This window comes from Eurosta solidaginis, chromosome 3 (genome assembly GCF_040869045.1).
Source record: "Eurosta solidaginis isolate ZX-2024a chromosome 3, ASM4086904v1, whole genome shotgun sequence".
Classification (NCBI taxonomy): Eukaryota; Metazoa; Arthropoda; class Insecta; order Diptera; family Tephritidae; genus Eurosta; species Eurosta solidaginis.
The window spans coordinates 72,149,765-72,173,209 of NC_090321.1; the positions used below are offsets into that span (position 1 = coordinate 72,149,765).

General features: G+C 39.7%; 1 protein-coding gene across 11 annotated transcripts in view; it reads left to right on the forward strand.

The window, feature by feature from the left end:
- The first annotated feature begins 2,144 nt into the window (after window positions 1–2,144).
- Window positions 2,145–23,445, forward strand: part of Dyb (Dystrobrevin) — a 352,841-nt gene continuing 331,540 nt past the window's right edge. For 5 of the 11 annotated variants that reach the window (XM_067772261.1, XM_067772262.1, XM_067772264.1 and 2 more), the window contains exon 1: window positions 2,146–2,388. The gene's annotated coding sequence lies outside the window, so the exon portion shown is untranslated. Of the gene's footprint in view, window positions 2,389–3,065; window positions 3,265–23,445 lie in introns of those variants that run through there. The other 6 variants (XM_067772271.1, XM_067772269.1, XM_067772270.1 and 3 more) reach the window with 4 other exon arrangements.

Here is a 23,445-nt window from a genome sequence, read left to right on the forward strand (position 1 = left end):
ACCTTACGGAAGGCACGCTCCCCTTGGCGGGCATCAGTCGGGATAGGGAGGGCAGCTAGGCGGCTGTCTGTAAAGGATTTATATTCTTCCCACTTTCCTTTTTTGAAGTATATGAAAGTGCGATTTTCAGTGACGATGAAGTCGGCGTTACGCTCAAGCGAAATGAGTATGGGCAGGTGGTTGGATGCCAATGTTACCATCGGCTGCCAGTTGACGCAGTTTACGAGTTCTGCGCTCACGATTGAGATATCTGGCCCCCATACCTGTGGGGGCGTCTCCGTTTATTGTGCAGAACGTCGTTTCTTCTATTTGATCCGCCAACATCTCAGCCCTACTGTCCGCCCGCAAGTTTGAATGCCATAGATCATGATGGGCATTGAAATCGCCTAAGATAATGCGATTGTTGCCAGTGAGTAAGGCCCTGATATTAGGGCGGTATCCACTGGGGCAACAGGTGGCAGGAGGGATGTAGATGTTGATGATTTCTAGGTTTGCATCGCCTGACCGGACAGATAGGCCTTGACGTTCTAAGATATTGTCCCTGCGGTCGATGCCAGGATCAAATATACAATATTGCACAGAGTGTTGTATGATAAACGCGAGACCGCCTCCATTTCCGCTCTCGCGGTCTTTCCTGTGGACGTTATACCCAGAGCAGGTCTGCAATGCAGATCTTGCTGTGAGTTTAGTCTCTTGAATCGCAGCAATGCGGATGTTGTGCCGCTTCATGAAATCGACTATCTCCGTAATCTTCCCAGTTAGTCCATTACAGTTTAGCTGCAGAATTCTGAAGTGCATAAGGGGAGACGTCGGCACTCTGGGGGTAAGTGACGGGTGACTACGCCTGGGTTGGGGAAGGCCAGGACGCATTTGCTGTTGTGACCCTAGGACTGGGCGTCCTTCGGCAAGCATTGGGGTACCCGGGTGATTTGGGTTTGCGACCTGGCAACATGGCGCGATTAAACCCGTCGGGAGGTTGCCGTCGCGGAGACCAGAACATCTAGGGAAGTCGCAAACATATATATTCTGTGCTGGCAAACGGTGCAAACCGAGGTAGGGACTAAGAGTCTGTTTCCCTGACCTACACGATTGCTGCCGGAAAAGAGGGGGAGAAAACGGGGGCAGGGGCTGTTGCTCAGTATTGCTTCCGACTCTATTACGAAGATTGTAGTTATGAGTGGTAGCAGCTGTTTGAGTTGTTGGCGCCGTGGGGCGCGACCAGCAGCGGGTACTTGTTGTGGCTTGCCGAGCAGCGGGGCTGCTGGAGAGTAGTGAAGGGGGGGGGGCGCTTAGACGTAGACTACGGGACGCCCTTGGGCGTGAACAGCAAGGAGCCACAAAAGATTTATAAAAGTTACGTGGACGTCGGGTTTTGGGATCAAGCACAGAACAACCTGTCCGATGTAACCATCCCTTGCACGAGACACACTGAACAGAGTATGACCGTCCTAAAAAGATTCTTTTCCGGCAGATGCAGCAAAACCATTTCTCAGGACCGGGGTCAGGAGACGGACCCGGATTGGATTCGATGCCTTCCCGGAGTAAGAGAATATGGAGCAGTCCTGCTGCAAGGAGCTGCTGGGAGGATGACAATTTGTGGGAGGGACGAAACAAATTAGATGGGGTCACACTGAAATGACAGTCCTTGGTCGGGAAAAATCCCGAGTCGCTCCGGTACATAGAACCGACTGCCTTGGGAAGCGTACGATCAGCTGTTTTATCTGGTTATGGTTTTGTGGTTATAAATCACCATTAATTGGCCTTAAGAGGTGATACATAGAATGGTGTAGATGTGAAACATAGACACATATTTCAGTTACATCTGAGTATAATGCGTATTGAAATTTAGTAGTACTAATTTTATCCGCAGCAATTTCAGGTGTGTATTTAAAGTTTGACGCTTAGCAGACCATATAAAGTTTAAGCGTAAACGTCTATAAATGTAAAAAAAAAACAAAGCTATTGTCATTCCCACTTCGTCTTAGGCACGGTTTTCAGTAGTTGGTTTACCTAAGCTTAAACTATTCCGTGGAGTTATGTGAAACCGGTGCCTATAGTTTGATTTCACAACTGGAACGCGGCTTAATGGCATACAATTTTTTATATCTCAAGTCTGTTTTTCCAGCAACAACAACACCCTTTTCCACTACGTTCCTATACATCACTACCATCAGTCGGTGGCATTTTCATTTAACTTAATTTTTGCAGATGTGAACGAAACATATTTTTAAGTATTTCCTAGCAAGGCATATATAAAACTTGTATCAAAAACACAATTAAATACTAGAATTAAAGATATGTGAATTTAATCAGACACTGTATGTGAAACGAAAACGATTGTAAATGTGCGGCATTAAAAACATTTGGCGAACGAAATTTTGCAGAAAGGTAAGTTGGCGTAGTCGTCGATGTCGGCGACGTCGTCATTGGTGTGTGAAAGTGATCCACTGAAGAAAACTGGAGTATAAAATGGTAATAGTCTAATTGAGGGGTCGACTGACGCAGAAAGGTGTTCTGCGCAAAAATAATATGGATCCCACCCTCGGTTTCGGAGGTACCCGCGGGTCTTTTCCGGTTTTTCGTTAATATCTTTTGAACTAGTTACAATTTTTATTATCCGCCTTCGGATTATTAATACTGATGTCGCGTCGTTTGACACCTCTCTCGATATTTTTGGTAGAGTATTAGCAGTCGACCCCTCAACTAGACTATTACCTCGATCTCAAATGAAAGCACACTTCAGTGAAGAAATTCAGGCGCGCTTGCTGGAAAAAGGGGATAACTTGTAGGGAAGGTACACAGAGACATGTAACCAACGTAAATGCCTTTGTATTACTTCATAAACAAAAAAAAAAGCATCTAGGTACCTACCGGTCTGCTATTAATCTAAGAAAAAGGGGCACCAAGCACTGGCAACTGCGCATGATTAGATTTTTCTTTCACTACCAACCAAGTTGGTACAATTACCATGTACATAGGCATTCCATATATATAGTTTTTGTTGCTGTTAAAAGCCAAACGCAAAGCAATTCGGTGTATTAAAATCTCTTAATGACAGAGCACCACAGTTCTTACACACCAGTATTCCAATTGTGTTTGCGTTGTGCATCTTTCAATGGATTAAGTGTAATTGGTTTTTAGCCGGAATTAAATGTGGCAAATATACACTACCGCTGTCTGATGAATTACTGTTTTCTGGGTCAGGAATTTGTGTTATGGGAATATGAAAATGATTAAAAGAGCTTCGACACGTAGTGGAAATGTGTATGCATTAACTTTGTAAATATTTGAATGGCACTTATGAAAAGAAGTTGAGCAGTTGGAAACGGGGACAGCAGCTTGGTTTGTTTAAATACTGAACAAGTTCAACCACTGCAATTAATCGAAAATTAAATCAAGCTTTAGTATAAATTATCTGTATTAAAAAACCTGGAGACAAAGCTTGAATATTGATATTATCGTACTTACATTCATACGTATACATGGGCGCAGATGAGACGGGGTAGTAAAATTTTCTAGACATCAAGTTTTGAGTGAAAAACTCTTCGTGGCTTGTTAATATTATAGTAGTTTGCCAGTATTAGAACCATTTAGTACTGCCCTTTCATGGTATAAAAGTAGGGTACAAAGCTTATCACCCCGAAGGTGTTCAATTTCGTTCTGGATACTGTAACAGGTTAAACTCTTACCTATCCAGAATCAACCCCGACATACAAAATGTATGCCCCGCTTGCAACGTGTCCCCACATGACACCAACCATCTCTTTAATTGTAATGTGGAACCAACGCCTCTAACACCCCTTTCCCTATGGTCCACCCCTGTTGAAACACTAAGTTTCCTTGGACTCCCGTTAGAGGATATTGATGACAATTTGTGATCGGTCGCGGCTGTTAGGTGGGGCGAAACACTGCTACAACAACAACAACAAGGAGTTATCGGGTTCCAGTATCGAGGAAAGTTACCTCAAAATACTTTAGAAACAAGTTGTTCAAAACAGGGCATACATCCGGTAGGGGCTCGACAAACGCACTCAATTGTATTTCATTCATTACATGCTACGCGTCCCCGATATGGTCGCCAAGCCTAAAGGCTACTCACTGGAAGAAAATACAGGCCTGCCAAAACACTGACCTCAGAACCGCTACGGGCTGCCTTCTATTGTCCCCAGAACACCGCTTACACAATGACTCGAGAGTACTCCCTATTAGGGAGAGAAATGAAATGTTGAATAAACAATACCCAGAAGACTGGGTATCCCAATAGACATCTGATTGATGAGGCCACACTTCCAAGGGGCTAAAGGGGTCATCTCCTTAAGCATTATGAGAAACACAGCTCCTGAGGATACAGGCGTATGAAGCAAAAAAGCACAAGCAGGTCCTCAGTGATATCCAAAAACAGGCGTCCGACCTCTATGCCAGGCGAATCCAGTTCTTAAAGAAAAATACCCAGAAATCGTACAAGAGGAACGCACTCTCCCTAGGGAAACGCGCACCATTCTAGCTCAAATTCGATGTGGGTACTGTAACAGGTTAAACTCTTACCTATCCAAAATTAAACCCGACAAACAAAATGTATGCCCTGCTTGAAATGTGTGAAATGTCCAACAACAACCAACCATCTCTTCAAGAGAAGACATTAACTCATTCATTTTTAACAAATTTTTTAATTAACTCTGTGTCAAAAAGAAAACTTAAGGTTCTGCTAGTGGGCCTAGGCAGAGAACCTTAGTTCCCAATACAACACATCGTAGCATATATTTTATTTCCAGATGAAAAGTTAACATTTTTAACGCGGTCTACTATCTTGCTGATTTACCATACGCTCTGGCGCTTGTTTTCTTGGTAGTGCAGAGGTTGATTGGGCAGCCAAGCACATGTTTTTTATGCACCGTAGGCTAGTGAATTCTCAATGGTACTTCAAACAATCTTAGCAGTAAAACCGGATCTATATTCGGCAAAGGTCCATCAACATCGATAACAATCCCTAAGATCTTCGGAAATGACCTTTGGCTATACGAGAAGAAGAACTCGTGCTAATGGCTAGGACAGCGAAGCAAATTCATGTATATGTATATTTAAATTTAACTTAGTTTTGTAGTTAGACGTTACATGAATCAAAGGCAACGACAATCTCGAAGCTGGCAATGACTGAGCCAGTTAAGAACGCGTTCTAAAATTTTGTTAATTTAAAAGTGTGTGTTGAAAGCACTCTTTATGCGATAGTTATGCGCTATTTTCGAACTAGGTCGATTTACTGCACGAACGATAGTTCACCGCTGGTTCCAACAAGTATTGAAGGTAAAGCAGGTTTGACTATCAGTCAAAGTGGCATAGCTACTCTAGCCATGATAACGTAACACTAAACGGCGAAATGGAATGTGAACAAAAAAGAAACTAAATTTCTTCCCTGCGCGGACGAAGTACATAAGTATATTAATACATGCTCCACAAAGAATTTGCGTTTGTCCAGAAAAGTGTTTTTGATTACTTTTGATAATTTTTGATTTTTTTTATATTTTTTTATTTTTTTTTTGATAATTTTTGATTATTTCTCCACTTTGTAAGTTGCCTAAATAAGCGCTTACGATTTACGATTGCAGCCTAAAATGTACTTCTATGTAGAAATTATCCCGCGCATGCAACAAACGAGAACAAAGCGGAAAAAAATCAAAAGTAATGAAAAAAAATTATAAAAAAATAGAAAAAAAAAAAAAATCGAAAAAATCATGATTTTTTTTGATTACTTTTTTTAATCAATTGGAAAATAATAATTAAAAATATAAAATAATGGCAAGTAATCTTTAAATGGCTTTTAATGAAAATGATCAATTGAACGGGTAATCATTACCATTAGTAATCATTATTTAACAGGTCTGATATGAACTCCTATCGCATCCTAAGTCGACACCTGGTTACGCCCCTATATATAAATACTTGCATATAAATCTTAAGCAATTGCAATATAATTTGTGCAAACATATGTACATATGTAGGTATGCCACTGAAAGAATTACCTTTAAAATCACAATATCAGAATTATTTTAATCTGGTGACGTTTTCATGTTTGTTTTGCCTAAACACATAAACAGTAGGTTTACTGAAGTAATTTAACTAATGGGTCGAAATTTCTCAAGTGGGCCACTTTAAAATCGATTGTCTCAGTTTTCATTGATTAATACGGTTTTTAATCGGTTTAGAGGTAAAGACGATCTCCCCAAAATATTTTTGAAAAACATTTTTTTTTTCATTAGTTATTATTTAGTTTTTGATCATATTATTTTAAAAAATTAATAACTCGTGAACGGTCCATCGAAACTCAACGCGTTCTACATCAAAATTTTAGTCAATTAATATACTTTGCCATAAAAAAATCGTTTTTAATAACAAATTATTATTTTGCTAAAAAATCCGGTTTGTTTTAAATTATTAAAAATTAATAAAACCTCCGCCTGCGAGAAAATTTTGACACATTTCATTAAATTCTACAATCCCTTTTTTTAAGGTGAAAAAAAGTCATTATTTTGCATTAGGTCAAAAGTTATACATGTTTTTGTGACCGCGCTCCTACCTCCAGCGCTAGACGAGCACGTTTTAATGCTCGCGCGCTGAGTTATCGTGTGACCGAAATTTTGTGGATGATTTATACTCGTTTGATAAGTAAGATTTTAACTATTTCCAATATTGAGATCGAAGGTGGGCCATTTGGACGCGCGATTTCCAGGTAAGGATACTTTCCTCTACTGCAAAAGTTAATATTGAAATCTAAAAAGGGGGTTTACTTCTGACTTTACTATTTAGTCCAAGTAGAACTTGTGGCATAGAGTGATTCTCCGTTGGATTTCTAGGGTGACATGATTTCACTGGTAATGATTATTATTATTATTATTATTTATTTATTATTACGGCGTTTTAAGCCTAAAACTTAGATTATTACAAATTTTTAAATACATTTTAATAATAATAGGATTTCTAGTGTTTGGGGTGTCGGAATGCATGAGATTCCGATCAGCACGGGAACTGGTGGTCCCAACGAGCGAGTCTTGGAGTCATATCATTGGGAGGTTGGAAGGACGTGTTCTCAATCCTGCCCTACTCGGAAATGACCTTTGGCTATACGAGAAGAAGAACTCGTGCTAATGGCATGGACAGCGAAGCAAATTCATGTATATGTATATTTAAATTTAACTTAGTTTTGTAGTTAGACGTTACATGAATCAAAGGCAACGACAATCTCGGAGCTGGCAATGACTGAGACAGTTAAGAACACGTTCTAAAATTTTGTTAATTTAAAAGTGTGTGTTGAAAGCACTCTTTATGCGATAGTTATGCGCTATTTTCGAACTAGGTCGATTTACTGCACGAACGATAGTTCACCGCTGGTTCCAACAAGTATTGAAGGTAAAGCAGGTTTGACTATCAGTCAAAGTGGCATAGCTACTCTAGCCATGATAACGTAACACTAAACGGCGAAATGGAATGTGAACAAAAAAGAAACTAAATTTCTTCCCTGCGCGGACGAAGTACATAAGTATATTAATACATGCTCCACAAAGAATTTGCGTTTGTCCAGAAAAGTGTTTTTGATTACTTTTGATAATTTTTGATTTTTTTTATATTTTTTTTTTTTTTTTTTTTTTTTTTGATAATTTTTGATTATTTCTCCACTTTGTAAGTTGCCTAAATAAGCGCTTACGATTTACGATTGCAGCCTAAAATGTACTTCTATGTAGAAATTATCCCGCGCATGCAACAAACGAGAACAAAGCGGAAAAAAAAAATCAAAAGTAATGAAAAAAAATTATAAAAAAATAGAAACAAAAAAAAACGAAAAAATCATGATTTTTTTGATTACTTTTTTTAATCAATTGGAAAATAATAATTAAAAATATAAAATAATGGCAAGTAATCTTTAAATGGCTTTTAATGAAAATGATCAATTGAACGGGTAATCATTACCATTAGTAATCATTATTTAACAGGTCTGATATGAACTCCTATCGCATCCTAAGTCGACACCTGGCTACGCCCCTATATATAAATACTTGCATATAAATCTTAAGCAATTGCAATATAATTTGTGCAAACATATGTACATATGTAGGTATGCCACTGAAAGAATTACCTTTAAAATCACAATATCAGAGTTATTTTAATCTGGTGACGTTTTCATGTTTGTTTTGCCTAAACACATAAACAGTAGGTCTACTGAAGTAATTTAACTAATGGGTCGAAATTTCTCAAGTGGGCCACTTTAAAATCGATTGTCTCAGTTTTCATTGATTAATACGGTTTTTAATCGGTTTAGAGGTAAAGACGATCTCCCCAAAATATTTTTGAAAAAAATTTTTTTTTTCATTAGTTATTATTTAGTTTTTGATCATATTATTTTAAAAAATTAATAGCTCGTGAACGGTCCATCGAAACTCAACGCGTTCTACATCAAAATTTTAGTCAATTAATATACTTTGCCATAAAAAAATCGTTTTTAATAACAAATTATTATTTTGCTAAAAAATCCGGTTTGTTTTAAATTATTAAAAATTAATAAAACTTCTCCGCCTGCGAGAAAATTTTGACACATTTCATTAAATTCTACAATCCCTTTTTTTAAGGTGAAAAAAAGTCATTATTTTGCATTAGGTCAAAAGTTATACATGTTTTTGTGACCGCGCTCCTACCTCCAGCGCTAGACGAGCACGTTTTAATGCTCGCGCGCTGAGTTATCGTGTGACCGAAATTTTGTGGATGATTTATACTCGTTTGATAAGTAAGATTTTAACTATTTCCAATATTGAGATCGAAGGTGGGCCATTTGGACGCGCGATTTCCAGGTAAGGATACTTTCCTCTACTGCAAAAGTTAATATTGAAATCTAAAAAGGGTGTTTACTTCTGACTTTACTATCTAGTCCAAGTAGCACTTTTGGCATAGAGTGATTCTCCGTTGGATTTCTAGGGTGACATGATTTCACTGGTAATGATTATTATTATTATTATTATTATTTATTTATTATTACGGCGTTTTAAGCCTAAAACTTAGATTATTACAAATTTTTAAATACATTTTAATAATAATAGGATTTCTAGTGTTTGGGGTGTCGGAATGCATGAGATTCCGATCAGCACGGGAACTGGTGGTCCCAACGGGCGAGTCTTGGAGTCATATCATTGGGAGGTTGGAAGGACGTGCTCTCAATCCTGCCCTACTCCAAGACGTATGATTACCCAGTTTTATTATTTATGCTGTCGGAATGCATTTGATTCCGGTCAACCCAAAAGCCAGCAGCTCAACAGAATAAGCCACTCTTATCGGACGGTTGGAAAGCACGTGTTTCCAATCCTCCCTGTACCAGCTTTTTTGTAAACATAATTAATTATAATATATCATTGTTGTAGGAATATACGTGATTCACATGAACACTCCAACTGTTTGTCTGGGACGATATTTTCAGGAATTCTTTCCTAATTTGATTGCGAGCAATATATGTATTTGACCTGATGCATAAGGTTCCTCTGTGTCCATTTGGATTGCCGTGTACGCTCAAGGATCAGTAACATGAAATACAGATACAAAATATTTTATCTTATTGGAAGGGTTTTGCAATATTCTAATAAACTTTTTTTGAAGGTGTTTAAGTTTTCACAATTTTTAACATGATTAGGTAGTTCATTAAAACATTTCAGGCCTTTGTAAAATATATTTTGCTTGTCCATTTCTGTTTTGAGAAGAGGTAATCTAAAATTATTATTTTCCCTGATTATGTAAGAATGGGTTTCATTCACATAAACAAGTTTTTCACTTAGGTAGGCTGGTAATTTACCATGCTTGATATAAAATACAAATTTCATACTATGGTAAAATATCAACTGTTTCACGCTCAGCCAGTTTAGTGCATCAAGCATAATCTTTATGGAAGTGTCGTACCTCACTTTCAATATAAATCTCATAGCTTTTTTTTGCATAATTTGTAACCTGTCTACTTGTGTTTCATTGGCAATAAAGAATATTTTAGGGCAATATAAGAAGTGCGGTTCTATGGTGGATGTATAAACTTTCAACTTATATTTCTTACTAATAAGTTTACACGATCTCTTCCAAAATCCAATTTTTTTGCCCATTTTGGCAACAATATAATCAATATGATCTGTAAACCTCAGTTTATTGTCAATCAGGATCCCTAAGTACTTAAATATTTTGACATCCTCAATGCTCGTATTCATTATTTTTAGATCAAAATTAAGTGATTCTCTATTGGTCGTCCTAGATAAAACCATGAACTTAGTTTTGTTAACGTTAAGCTTGAGTTTATTAGGGCAAAGCCATCTATACAATGAGTCCAAATCTTCTTGCATTTTGCTCCTTGCTATTGAAATGTCCGTTTCATTTAATTCAAGTAGCGCATCATCTGCAAACAACCTGACTTTACTATATTTCAGTGCTGATGATATGTCGTTTTGGAAGTCGTTCTGACTCTGAACAACTTCAATTTCCCTGTTCATATCAACAATGCTATCTATAAAGAAGGAGTTCAATGCTTCAGCAATATCGTGGGGTGTATCATATGTCACACCTTTTACGATCACCGTCAAGATCTTTTCTTTTGGCCCCGTTAAGTTTACAGCATGCTTAAGATACTTCCACATTAGCCTGCTATCTGAACGATTGATATCAATATTATTCTCCATGTATTTAATATTTTTAAATTTGATTAGTTTTTTGTAGTACTTCGCGGCCATGTTATATTCGGTATAGTCACCCGTTGCTCTAGCTTCTGAGTGCAACCGGTATTTTAGTTTATTCAATTCTGTCAATTCTTGGTCATACCATTTATTTCTTAACTTTACCGTACTGTTTTTTTCAAACGTTAGTACTCCCATACAATCTAGTAAACAAGTATTTATATAGTTGACCATGTCGTTGACATTCATGCTTCTTATTAAACTGAGATCGCAATTCCTCAGTAGAGTCGTCAATTTATCGGCCGAATAATTCTCCCAGGATGTTGATGAAATGACTCTTCGTAACGGGTTTGAATTACTTACTTTTATAGCAAATGAAATAGTTTCGTGATCGGATATTCTGTGGTCTTCAAGATTTACACAAGACAGTGTATCAGCGTTTGCATATAATCTATTTTTGTTTGAGAAGTTTCCGCGACTCTTGTATTGAAATTTATTTTTTGTTTCATTGCGCTACATGCACAAATTTCATTCAGTTTGTAGCTACTCGAAGAGTTAATATTTAAGTTTATATTGAAATCTCCAACTAGAAGGGAATTCGTACCTGATTCTAATACTTCTGATAAAATACTCTCTACGTGATTTAAAAATTCACTGTCACTAGAACTTGGGGAATGGTACAACACACATATTTGCCACTTAATGTCCACTTGCTTTAATTTTACTATAGCACACCATACATTTCTATCAATTGATCGATTAAACTTGACTTTGTACTTGATTTCCTTTTTCAGTAATAAAACGACCCCTCCCGTATGTCTACTATGAGAGTCGCAGCGAATTAATGTATACGGTGCAATATTAATTTCAGAATCAAGAATATCTGAAGTTATACGTGTTTCTGAGCATAAAACAATGTCCGGATCCACTTCTTCTATCATTTTTTCGAGCTCTGCTTTATTTGCTAACAAACTACAAATATTCAAGTAGACACATTTCAAATCAAAAACATTTATTACTGGGCCTGTACCTTTTGGTTGCTAAAAACCAACTCGTTGTTTTTCCAGTTTAAGCTTTCTTTGATAAACTGGGCAGTCATGGCTCATTATGTTATGGTCTATATTGAGCTTAAAACCTAACTGATTATTGGCATCTAGCAATTACCACATTTATTAATGGGCATGCTCTCCTTGCAGTTTTCTGCCCCATGTTCTCCCAGACATTTACTACATCTCTGTTTCAGAGTGCAATTGGCAGCTATGTGGTTAAACCCTAAACATTTGTAGCACCTTTTTACAGTTTGACCGTCATAAACTGGGCAGCGATCCCATCCAACATTAATTTTCTTATGTCTCAGGATGGCCTCCTAATATTTATGCTCTATTTCTATAACTGCATTAATATGTTGTCCTCTATTTTCTTTTTTAGCGCGTTTAATTGTAATACATTTCATTTTAGCTTCCCTCAGTGTATCATTCTGCGCAAGGATCCGGCTAACTATTTCGCTCTCGGTATGCTCTGCACTAATATTAGCTACCACAACTCTAGGAAAATAAACTTTTGGCTCAGCTATATTATACACATTTTTATCCAACTTTTCTGTTAGCGTATCTCTAATTTTATCCTTGTCGCCTGCTGTATTAGCGCTTATAATTATCGTGCCATTATTTTTGTTTTGTACCCTTCCTATATTTAAATTGGATGGATCTATTTTGTTTAAATCCGTTTTTGTTTTCTCAATGGCTTGTTTTACTTTGGGCTTAATAGCAATTGGAGGGATGCCTTTTGTAACAGTGGCATATGTAGAAATATTTCCACCGTCAAAACCTTTATTCTGATTTGCAGCCTTCTTAACCTCTTTTATAATTTCCTCTTTCTGTTTATTAAATGCCTCATTAGGGATATAATTTCCTCTTTCTGTTTATTAAATGCTTCATTAGGGATATTAGCAACCTTTTTAACTTCATTAATAATTTCATCCTTTTGCTTAGTGAACGCCTCGTTCGGTATACTAACTTTACTTAGTTTATCCTTATTTTCTAAGCACAAGCATTCTATTTTTTTCATTAACTCTAGTTTTTCTGAGTTCACCTTATAGATTTTTTCTACTATTATTTTCATCTCTCTTTCGTTGTGAGTTATGGAAGCGCTTATTTCCCTTTTATGCTCACTCAACATTTTTTCAATTTCGCTTTTTTGCTTTTTCAAATTTACTTTGTTTACCTCTGAAATAGCCAAGATTTCCCTTAAAGCCTCATCAACATTGGAAACATAAGTCATGCAATCATCACAAATAAATCTTAAAAGTTTACAACCTTGCAAACAATTAAGGCCATAATCATCGATAGATGCACACGCAATGTTTTTATGGTAAACCTTACCACACACACCCTCACATCTTACACCTGTTTCCCCTCTTATTTTTTTGCGACATTTCCCGCACTCTTCCATTTTATGCTTAACAGTTACACAAAACTGCACAAGCAAAATATATTTTCACCTTTTTATTTAAATTAAATATAATTGAATCTCACAGGCACTTTATTAATGCTAGTACATCACCTGTCACTAAGTACTTTGCTAGTTTCACCAATTTTTAGTGCTTATCAAAGCACACAGACTTAATAATGTTTATTCTATTTACGAGCTCCAAATACACGCCCGTTCGCACGCAATGCACAATCGTGGAATCCAGATAAACATTTGGTATATTCACGTCCCTAAGATTATCAATTTATCTGTTTAAAAATAGTAAAGGACTCAGAGAGATAACCCCATAAGCATACAACCTGTACAATTGTAATGTGGAAACTACGCCTCTACCGGCATTATGATCCAACTCTGTTGAAACTGCTAGCTTCCTTACACCGAAACATGGCTTCGACGGAAATTTGTGACCCCCAGCGGGTAGAAGTTTACGCCGATCGGCAGCGGCGGCGTGGGCGGCGCGCCGGCGTACTACGGTGTTCTTACTTTAAAAAGCTTGATTTTTCTATTTAAAAAAATAATATTTAGGAAAGTTTTTGTTTGTATGTATTTAAGGAAATCAACGTGTTGGCCATTTCGGAAAGAACCGGGGTTTTTTCCTCAAGATCTTGCAGACCGTTCATCAATTTTCAGAAGTAGCTCCTTGCGGAGGGATTGTCCCTCGTTCACTTACTCCAGAGAGGCTTCGAACCTAAACCCGGTCTTTGGAATTGGTACTGCTGCGTCTGCTGAAAAGAAATAGAGATACATAAAATAGTCACACTTTTGTCTGTATATGTCGTTCAAAGCGTAGTTTCACCTTCGGCTAACTCGTAATAATCGTCGCGAACACAATTTCCTTAAATCATTTGTGGCTCCTTGGCGGTCACGCACAAAGGCGACTTACGGTTGCTACTGATGGTCTATTAATACTCATGACTCTTGTGGCACAGGGCGCCTCCAATTTTTTCGGCTGTTTTTAAGAGCTACAATTCCCGATGTGCCAACAGTAGCAATCCCGACCACCAGTCGCTACCACGCCTCCTGACCCTCACACCATATGCCAGCACAGAAGCTATAGGACTTCGAACTCATACCTTCGTCGACGTCACTTTCTTAGAAGCTCTAGGCGTATCTCCGAAGACTTTCCAACGGATGCTTTTGTCGAGCTATGCTTCCGAGCTACACCAGAGAAGCACCTTGAAACGTTATGCAGTGACTATTCGGCCCATAAAATTTTTAAAATGTAGACCAAAGTTTGCAGACGTTTGTGTTCACAACATTGATTTCAATAGTCTTCGTTAAATCAAAACGATATTTTATAATGAAAGTCGACCGATTTTAAGTTGAAAGATGTTAACTCTTGTTTTCCGGCATTATGATGTAAGATCTCATTATGGATGACCGCATAGCTTCAGTTTTAAGGCTAGTTCGACTGTCCACTACGTTAGGGTAGTAGCACACACGGTCATTAGTTTGACTGTCTTGGGAAAGCTTTGGGAAAACTACCAAAATCGGCGACGGCGTATATATCTACCAGCGGGTTAGGGGGTTAGAATATACCCGCGGTAGGTATGCCTGTCGTAAGAGGCGACTAAAATACCAGATTCAAGGGGTTGTGTAGCGCAACCTTTTCAGGTTTCCAGCGCAATATATAACTTCTCCAAACCCAATTGTCAACCTCACCTTCGAGCGGCGAATCCTGTTTCACTAACAGACGAGGCTCTGGCGACCCCAAGCTCCTCATGGAACTTGGGGGTGGGGAGGGAGGGATGGCCTGCAGGTTTAATGTGGCCATATAAATCGTTCCCGAGATGGTCGGGCTAGCACGTTAATGCAGCTGTGTTACCGGAGCGTATCGGATCTGTATCCGGCAAAGGACCATCACATCGATAACACTCCCCAAAGCCTTCGGTGAGTAACCTTATCGCTACAACAACAACAACAACACGGAAATTTGTGAGTGGTTGCATCGATTGAATGGAACGAAGCAAAGCAAATGTTTCTAAACTTTTATATTACATTAACAATTTTTATACAATATTTAAATGTAACATAAATAAGTAATTTGTTTAAAACAAATATCAATATTTTAAGGATATGCCCACACTTACAAGCATAATTAACTGTGCTTTAAATACTAGGGCTGGGACTATCCGCATATTCGAATATCTGGGATATCGTTTGACACGGATAAAATCCGGACGGCATGGATATCCGGTTAATATTCGTTTGTGAAACTATCCGGATTTATGAAGATCCGGTTAATACCCGTACTTTTGGATATCCAGTGAAAGCAACAAATTTATGTACCATATACATTTGTTTATTTGACATTAATAACAATAAATTCGTGGGGCTATCCGCATATTCGAATATTCGGATATCCATACGGATATCATTTGACACGGATAAAATCCGGACGGCATGAATATACGGTTAATATTCGTTTGTGAAACTATCCGGATTTATGAAGATCCGGTTAATAACCGTACTTTTGGATATCCAGTGAAAACAACAAATTTATGTAACATATACATTTGTTTATTTAACATTAATGACAATAAATTCGTGGGGGATTTAAATCAATTAACAGTGAATACAAAAAAGGCTCGTATTGAGAAATATGTAATGTGATGTTAAACTATTTTCTTAATAATAATTTAATAATCTACAAACATATTTTGTGAATAATTTTTCGATGTATGCTTCGTTCAATTCTGATATGCAGATATTCAACTTTTATATTCCAGTATCCGGATATCCGGATTTTCCATTTACGAATCCGAATATTCGGGTAGCCGGATTTTTTGCTTAGCTATCCGGTTATTCGAACATCCGGTTTATCCGGATAGTTGAAAAATCCGGATGCAGTTCACAGCCCTATTAAATGCTAAAAAAACTACATACCGCTTATCTTCATTAACATTTTATAACATGATAAAAGGGAAATTATAATACATGAGCACTAAAGTTGGCCTAAAAGCACGCATCGCAGCGTTTCGCTTAGCATCACATTTTGTTAGCTAATTTTTAGCAGCGCTGCGCCACCAACGTAGCAGCCTCAGAGCAGAGATCTCTGTTTTGTAAACAGTTCAGTTCGCGGTTATCGTAATCGTAATTAGAGGAAGTGATGTCACCCAGCTATTTTGACTTCTCACCCATCTAGACATTTCCCCGCTCTTCATCACAATATTGTTGTTTTGTATTTTGGTGTTGGTTTTTTGTTGTCTTTCTTTGGGGTGTTTTATATTTTCAATGCATTCATAGTTTTTGGGTTTTGCGCGTTGTATCTACTACGTATTCTGGTTTTTTTTCTTCTTCGTATGATGAATAATTTTTGGACATACATACTACATACCAGCTACTAGCACATCATGTTATTCCAAATGTTTGGATGTTTGAAATCTGTGTACGCCCACATGACATTTCGTGAAGATGTACACTCATGCATATGCATTTATGTACCTTAGTATGTGCAACGCATGTTACACCCATGAACTGTGGATTTCAGTGGTTTGATTTTGTACAAAAATGTATAAACAGTGCTGTGTGGTGCGGTAAAGCCGCTCTGTTGTTGTTGTTGATGATGCAGCAGGTTTCAACTTCGCTCAGCCAACACATTCATTTACAATTTGCCACTGGGTACATCTAACGGTAGGCGGAAGAATTACGCTTTTTCTACCGTAAATTTTATTTGGTTATTTGCTGGGATGCCCGTTAGAGCGAACTGAACCCATTAAACGAACGTAATGCCATTTCGATGCATGGTTAGGTTAGGTTGAACGGGCTTGTCTGTGAGAACCTCACATAAGACTGAATGAGTCCATAGTGTAACCCTCTTCGCAAATACTTTAAGCTTTCTAGGACCATATATGTATGTCACTTGGCGTTTCTATGTATATCTGATAGGTGTATAACTCCTAAAAGCTGGAGTCTTAGTCTGGCGAGCGTAAAACGTGCTCGAGCGTTTCCTCCAACCTTCCTACATCTGCTATCACTTACTAGGCCAAATTTGAAAGAATGTGACACTAGAAGGCAGTGCCAAGTCAGAAAACCCGCCATGAGCCTACAGCTATCTCGCTTTAATGATAAAAGCGACTTTGTTGGTATAAGGTTGTAAGATCTGCACATGGTCTCCGACACTTTACGACCCTGCACTTGGGTTCACGCCTTTCCTGCTTTGTCGATCATGTGCAACTCTCGCCTTCTATTAATCTCGCCCAATCTTATTGGGACGTCTACGGTACAAGCGTCGAGGATGCATGCTTTTTAGCTAGCTCGTGCGTTTTTTTATTCCTACATTCCATCCCATGTGCCCTGGGAACCAATATAGATGTATGCTTTTCCCGTCCCGATTCTTTCCAGGGATTGCTTACAGTCTAACATACTATTAGATGTTGCACTATGCGAGATTATTGCCTTAATTGCTGCTTGGCTATCAATATATATAGTTGACGCCGTTGCGGTTAAGCTATTTTATTGCAGTATTTCGACTGCTTTGGTTACGGATACTACTTCCGCTTGAACAACCCTTGAAATGACCTGGAAGCCCCCAATGCTTGCCCAAGGGCGCCCAGTCCCAAGGCCACAACAGCAATTGCGTCCTGGCCTTCCACAACCTAGGCGTAGTCACCCCTCACTTACCCCTAGAGTGGCGGCGTCACCCCTCATGCACTTCAGAATTCTGCAGTTCAACTGTAATGGACTAACTGGGAAGATTACGCAGATAGTCGATTTCATGAAGCGGCACAACATCCGCATTGCTGCGATTCAAGAGACTAAACTCACAGCAAGATCTGCATTGCAGACCTGCTCTGGTTATAATGTCCACAGGGAAGACCGCGAGAGCGGAAATGGAGGCGGCCTCGCGTTTATTATACACCACTCTGTGCAATATCATATATTTGATCCTGGCATCGACCGCAGTGACAATGTCTTAGAACGTCAAGGCCTATCTGTCCGGTCAGGCGATGCAAATCTAGAAATCATCAACATCTACATCCCTCCTGTCACCTGTTGCCCCAGTGGATACCGCCCTAATATCGAGGCCTTACTCACTGGCAACAATCGCATTATCTTAGGCGATTTCAATGCCCATCACGACCTATGGCATTCAAACTTGCGGGCGGACAGTAGGGGTGAGATGTTGGCGGATCAAATAGACGAAACGACGTTCTGCACAATTAACGGAGACGCCCCCACACGTATGGTAGGAAGCTGTCATAGCTCGCCAGATATCTCAATCGTGAGCGCAGAACTCGTAAACTGCGTCAACTGGCAGCCGATGGTAACATTGGCATCCGACCACCTGCCCATACTTATTTCGTTCGAGCGTACCGCCGACTTCATCGTCACCGAAAAACGCACTTTCATAAACTTCAAAAAAGGAAAGTGGGAAGAATATAAATCTGCAACAGACAGCAGCTTTGCTGCCCTCCCTATCCCGACTGATGCCCGCCAAGGGGAGCGTGCCTTCCGTAAGGTCATTGAATCCGCCTCGGCACATTTCATTCCCGCCGGGAGAATTCCCGAAATCCGGCCCCACTTCCCGGCGGAGGCCGCGAGCTTAGCGAGGGAACGCGACCTTATAAGACAGCTTGATCCAGGCGACCCCCAAATAAGGGATATAAACCAACGCATCAGATTGCTTGTGGACGAACACAAGCGGGCGAAATGGGAAGAGCACCTAAGAGGTTGTAACCTCTCTACCGGTGTAGGTAAACTTTGGTCCACCGTAAAGTCCCTATCGAATCCGACTAAGCACAAAGACAAAGTTTCCATCGCCTTTGGCGATAAGGTGCTGTCGGATGCGAAAAAATGCGCGAGCGCTTTCTGCCGACAATATATAATGCATCCTACGGTCGACAAAGATAGACGGAGAGCCAATAGACGTGCACATAAACACAAACTCAGCGCGTCACCAATTACCATCACCGCTAGAGAGGTTGAGGACGCCATTGGTCGCGCTAAACCATCCAAAGCAGTGGGCCCAGACGGCATAGCCATGCCGATGCTTAAAAACCTAGGGAAAGAGGGTTTCAAATATTTGGCGCATGTCTTCAACCTGTCTCTTTCCACCTTTGTCATACCCGAGAAATGGAAAATGGCCAAGGTGGTCCCGCTACTAAAGCCTGGGAAACCAGCTAACGTAGGTGAGTCATATCGTCCGATATCTCTCCTATCGCCAGTGGCAAAGACGCTTGAAGCCATTTTGCTCCCTCATTTCCAAGCACATTTGCAGCTAGCCCCTCATCAGCATGGCTTCAGAAAACTCCATAGCACTACCTCCGCGCTAAATGTCATTAGCACCCAGATAAATTGCGGTTTGAATCAATATCCCCACCATAGAACAGTACTCGTAGCGTTAGACCTATCAAAAGCTTTTGATACGGTCAACCATGGCTCGTTACTGGAAGACCTGGAAGGGTCTACCCTTCCCCCATGTCTTAAAAGGTGGACCGCAAATTATCTGGGTGGTCGGCAGGCATCGGTGCAATTCAGAAACGAAACATCAAAACAAAGGAGAATTAAACAAGGGGTGCCACTGGGTGGTGTCCTATCCCCGCTTTTGTTTAATTTCTACATATCTAAGCTACCTTCACCACCGGAAGGAGTCACAATCGTTTCCTACGCCGATGACTGCACAATAATGGCCACAGGCCCAGGCCCAAAGATCGATGAGCTATGCAATAAAATAAACGGCTATCTCCCTGATCTCTCCAGTTTTTTCGCCTCGCGAAACCTGTCATTGTCACCGACTAAATCTTCCGCGACCTTATTTACAACATGGACGCCCCAAATGTCGACCATATTGAACATCCACGTCGATGGCACTACGCTACCGACTGTCCTACACCCCAAAATCTTGGGTGTGACGTTTGATCAGGATCTACATTTTGGTGCGCACGCAACCGCAATTGTTCCAAGAATTCAGAGCCGTAATAAAATCCTCAAATCCCTTGCTGGCAGTACCTGGGGAAAAGATAAAGAAACGCTCTTGACCACATACAAAGCAATTAGCCAGCCGATTACGTGCTACGCGTCACCCATATGGTCGCCAAGCCTAAAAACCACCCACTGGAAGAAACTACAGGCCTGCCAAAATACTGCTCTCAGAATCGCCACGGGCTGTCTTCTTATGTCCCCAGAACACCATCTGCATAATGAGGCGAGAATACTCCCCATCAGGGAGAGAAATGAGATGCTGACCAAACAGTTTCTGTTGAATACCCAGAAACCTGGTCATCCCAACAGACATCTGATTGACGAACCAGCACCGCCTAGGGGCCTAAGGAGTCATCTCCGTAAGCATTTTGAGGAAATACGGCACCTGAGAACCCAGCCGTATGAAGCGGAAAAACACAAGCAGGTCCTTGGTGAACTCCATAGACAGGCGTCGGACCATTATGTCGGGAATTGCCCGGTGAATCCAGTACTTGAAGAAAAATATCCAGAACTCGCAGAAGAGGAACGCATACTCCCCAGGGAAACGCGTGTCACTCTTGCTCAACTTCGTTCTGGATACTGTAACAGGTTAAACTCTTACCTATCCAGAATCAACCCCGACATACAAAATGTATGCCCTGCTTGCAATGTGTCCCCACATGACACCAACCATCTCTTTAATTGTAATGTGGAACCAACGCCTCTAACACCCCTTTCCTTATGGTCCACCCCTGTTGAAACGGCAAGTTTCCTTGGACTCCCGTTAGAGGATATTGATGACAATTTGTGATCGGTCGCGGCTATTAGGTGGGGCGAGCATTGCTACAACAACAACAACAACCTGGAAGCCTGTAGGATCTGTTAATATCCGCATCACCTTTCGATGCATATTTCGTGGAACCAGTAAAGTGTCAATTTTGAGCGCCATGACCGCTGCCTGAGTTTTTGAGAATACACGTACCTACTGTCCATCCATTAAGTTTTCAGCACTTCCTTTTTCTAACCGTAGTCCTCTGGAACCCATCGGTGTAAAGTGAGACCACCTTCTTCTCACATACTCTGTTACTCCACCATTTCCTTCACTTTGCGGTCCTTGTGAAAGGCGAACAACTCATTTTCTGTAAGTCTATTGCCTTGGTACACGGCATGGATATATAAATCCGCAACTGCGAACCTGGGGATTCAAGTCGCTTCTTACGATGGGTATACCTGCTGCGGAGTTATCCAAAGCCCTTTAACACGCTGGGGGATTTGACTTCTCTTCGTGAGATTTTTTCAAAGTCTTCCCGAAGGAAGAGCACCAATTAAGTAACAAATTCCATTTTATGTTTGACCTAGCCTAAGGTCCATCAAAGAATTTTAATAGTGTTGCTTCTATTTCCTAACACATTACTGTATCTTATTTCCTTGCTTACGTCACGCGTCATTATCTGGCGCCTAGATGGGGCAGCAAATTTTTATATGAAATAACACATTTACGTGGTATGTGGTCAAGCATTTTTAAACTCATACAGGGCCGTAGAGAAAAAATCCGGGCCCGGTACTAAACAATTTACGGGCCCCCTATAAAAAATCCACTAATACATTTGATTAATTTGCATTAATGACGTCTCATTCATGAATAATTATTGATGGATTACATCAAAAAATGTTGCCACATTAACTACATGATTTTTGGACTAAGAGCTGAAAATAAATTAACACAGGTTATTTACTACTTATAGTGGATTTTTGTAATACCTATGTGGCACTACTTTTTTTTTCTGTATTTTTCTTGTATTTTCTCTTATATTTTCTATCGCCCTCCCTCCTAATACAGTTTCCGTACTGGTGTAATTGTGTAAACTATATTTCAGAAAACTAACAAAATACAAGAAAAATACAATCTAGTTCATTAAAAATAAACGAGCCAGTTTGTATTTCGATAGGTTTTTTTTTTAACTTTCGGCCGTTTTTTCTTTATTTTTTCTGACAAATGAAAATTTCGTGCATAAAAACACAACTAAAATCAACTTTCTTGAGTAAAAAGTGAACCATCAGAGGCCGAAATCATTTTCCCGTGTTATTTGCATTGTTTTTATTAACACGCTTTTATTAGCTTGGCCTGTATGTAACGGAATTTTTGTGCTTAATTTTCACCGGTTTCTAGAAGTCTGATTAATTTGAAACTTTGCATACGTATCAAGGACCGATGACAATGCATTAATGTGGTGGTGTGGTGACATAAGGTCAACGGCCATAAGGTCAAATGGCCTTATTAGCACTTTGAATTGCCATAAGTCAATGCATTAATGTGATGGTGTGGTGACATAAGGTCAACGGCCATAAGGTCAATTGGCCTTATTACCACTTTGAATGGCCATACGTTTGATTGAAACTTTGCACACGTATCAAGGCTCAATGAAAATGCATTAATGTGATGGTGCGGTGACATAAGGTCAACGGCCATAAGGTCAATTGGCGTTATTACCACTTTGAATGGCCATATGTTTCATTGAAACTTTGCACACGTATCAAGGCTCGATGACAATGCATTAATGTGATGGTGCGGTGACATAAGGTCAACGGCCATAAAGTCAATTGGCCTTATTACCACTTTGAATGTCCATAAGTTTGATTGAAACTTTGCACACGTGTCACTGCTGGATGACAATGCATTAATGTGATGGTGTGGTGACATAAGGTCAACGGCCATAAGGTCAATTGGCCTTATTACCACTTTGAATGGCCATAAGTTTGATTGAAACTTTGCACACGTATCAAGGCTCGATGACAATGCAATAATGTGATGGTGGGGTGAAATAAGGTTAACGGACATAAGGTCAGTTGAACTTATGACCACCCCAAATGACCATAGATTTGAAACCTTGCACATAATGCGAAAAACGCATTCCTTTATTAATGATAGAAGTGGATGCATGGCACATCTACAAAAGAGCATACTGGAGCCCTTTTTAACACGTTTTTATTAGCTTGGCATGTATCTATCTATGTATCTATGTATCCATGTAGGTATGTAACGGAATCTGGAGTGGAGCCGAGAGCACCGGTAATGCAGAGCTCCGAACTCCGTTGCACCTTCTGAAGCATTTTAAGATAGGTACTTTTAGCTAGTGCAGGCCACCAGACCAAGGCACCATAAAGAAGAATCGGGCGCACAATGGCAGTGTAAATCCAGTAGGTCACCTTAGGGGAGAATCCCCAGGAGGTGCCAATTGCCCTCTTGCAGGTGAACAGCTCTGCTGCTGCCTTCTTGGAACGCTCCACTATATGGTCACTCCATAATAGCTTCCTATCCTGAATGACTCCCAAATACTTGACTTGGTCGCTAAACGCTAAGAACGTACCC